Consider the following 2,026-nt stretch of genomic DNA (forward strand, 5'->3'; position numbering starts at 1 on the left):
TTGATATCCGTCCGTCTTACATAAATTTGGTGGAGAGAAATCTGTTCCGGGGTGTCGCGGGTGAAGATCCAAGGAAGCACATGAAGGTCTTTACTGATTACTGCTCTACTATTCCCGCTACTAAGGGAGTAACACAAGACAAGATAAATGAAGTGCTTTTTCCTATTTCTCTGACTGACTTATTCCGTGAGTGGTTGACTGATCTTCACCGTACAGCTGCTGGTATCACCAACTGGGAGACTCTCGCACTTGCATTCTACAAAAGATACTTCCCTCCACAACACACTAATCAGCTGAGGGGTAAGATTACTAGTTTCAAGCAGGCACCTGATGAGACTTTCTATGAAGCTTGATGTCGGTTCAAGAAATTTGTGAGGTCTCTTCCTCACCATGGTTTTGATCAATGGTTTTTGTGCAACCAGTTCTACAATGGGTTGTACGATGACCATAGAGCTATACTGGATTCCTTATCCAACAGAAGATTACAAAAGAATATTGATGATGATAAGGGATGGGGCATTATTGAGGAGATGGTGACCCATTGTGCTGAATAAGGGAACCCACGGGACGGTATTCGAATGGTCCATTCGGTTGATAAGGCAGTCGTGGCTCAGCTGGAAGTGATGAATGCTCGGTTTGATAGATTGGAGCTGCAATCTGCTGGAGATCAACAAACGGTTCATCTGTTGAATAGACAGGAAACTGTCATTTCTGAGAGGTGTGGAAGCGATGATGGTCATACTGCTATTGACTGTCTTACTGAGAAAGAACATGTCCTTGCCTTTCAGCAATATAAGCAAGGGGGAGGTTCATATTACAACAATCAACGGGCAGTCCATCGCAATTTGAAGTGGATAAGTCAAAATGTTCTTAATCCCACTCCTCCACCGCAGCAGCAGCAGCCATATGTCCCTTCCCACAACGCTCAACAAGCTAGGCTTCCAAAAGCCTCCTTCTTTTCCTCTACCGAATCAAGGAGTATCATATTTAAGTGGGGTAAGTGAGCTAGCTGCGTTAAAGACAATGCTTCAGTCGTTGACAAAGCAATGGCAACTAAGTGACCAACAGGAAGAAGCATCCATCAAGTCACTTGAAACTCAAGTTGCTTAACTCGCCGCCAATAAGTCCACAAGGAAACCGGGTTATTTGCTGTCCTAATCTAAGAAGAATCCACATGAGACGGTAAACTTGATTAATTTAAGAAGTGGTCGTTCAAATGAAGGACCAAAATTATCAACTTTAGATGATGTATCGGACCCGAGGAAGGCTATAAATGCTAACGAACAGTCAATTGTCGCTGAAGATAAGCTTACCATGAAGAATATACTCGAGCGACTAATCTCTGGTGGCCGATCGAGTATAATTGATGAAGAAAGCACTCGATCCAGTGGAAATGTTACAGGCATTGATCGAGTGCAAATTTTGAAGAATATGTTCGATCGAGTGGAAATTTGTCTCGATCGAACACTGCTGCCATTGAGGAACTCGAGCGAGAGCCTGCTATTGCTCGATCAAGTGAAATTTCACCTGGAAGGACTCGATCGAGAGGGAAAAAGTCTCGATCGAGTGAAAAAGAGCTTGAGCCTGCTGAGACGTTGGAAGAGAGAAACAAAGGGCTCGAGATTCCTATCACGATGCCCTTCCCAAGGCGATTATAGAGAACTAAAGCCAATCAATAGTTCAGTAAATTTGACGAGCTCCTGAAAAGCTTACATGTCACTGTTCCATTCGCCGAGTTGCTGACAAAGGTGCCCTCTTATTTAATGTTTATTAAAGAAATTTTATCACGTAAGAGGCATATTAATGATCATGAGGCGGTAGCTTTGACGGAGGTAGGGACCGCCCTAGTTCAAAATAAGCTGCCTCCTAAACAGTCAGACCCTGGTAGTTTCTCGATTCCATGTCACATAGGTACCCATTTGATTGATAACTCGCTATGCGATCTTGGTGCTAGCGTGAGCGTCTTACCTTTTTCTCTTGCTAAGAAACTTGGTTTGACTAAATTTAATTGCACAAACATGACCGT

General features: G+C 43.4%; 1 non-coding gene across 1 annotated transcript; it reads right to left on the minus strand.

Moving 5' to 3' along the window:
- Window positions 1-291: 291 nt before the first annotated feature.
- LOC141635647 (small nucleolar RNA R71) lies at window positions 292-397 on the minus strand. Its single transcript, XR_012540319.1, has one exon. It is a non-coding gene; the product is annotated as a small nucleolar RNA R71 (small nucleolar RNA).
- Between the last annotated feature and the right edge of the window lie 1,629 nt (window positions 398-2,026).

Source organism: Silene latifolia, chromosome Y (genome assembly GCF_048544455.1).
Source record: "Silene latifolia isolate original U9 population chromosome Y, ASM4854445v1, whole genome shotgun sequence".
Lineage (NCBI taxonomy): Eukaryota > Viridiplantae > Streptophyta > Magnoliopsida > Caryophyllales > Caryophyllaceae > Silene > Silene latifolia.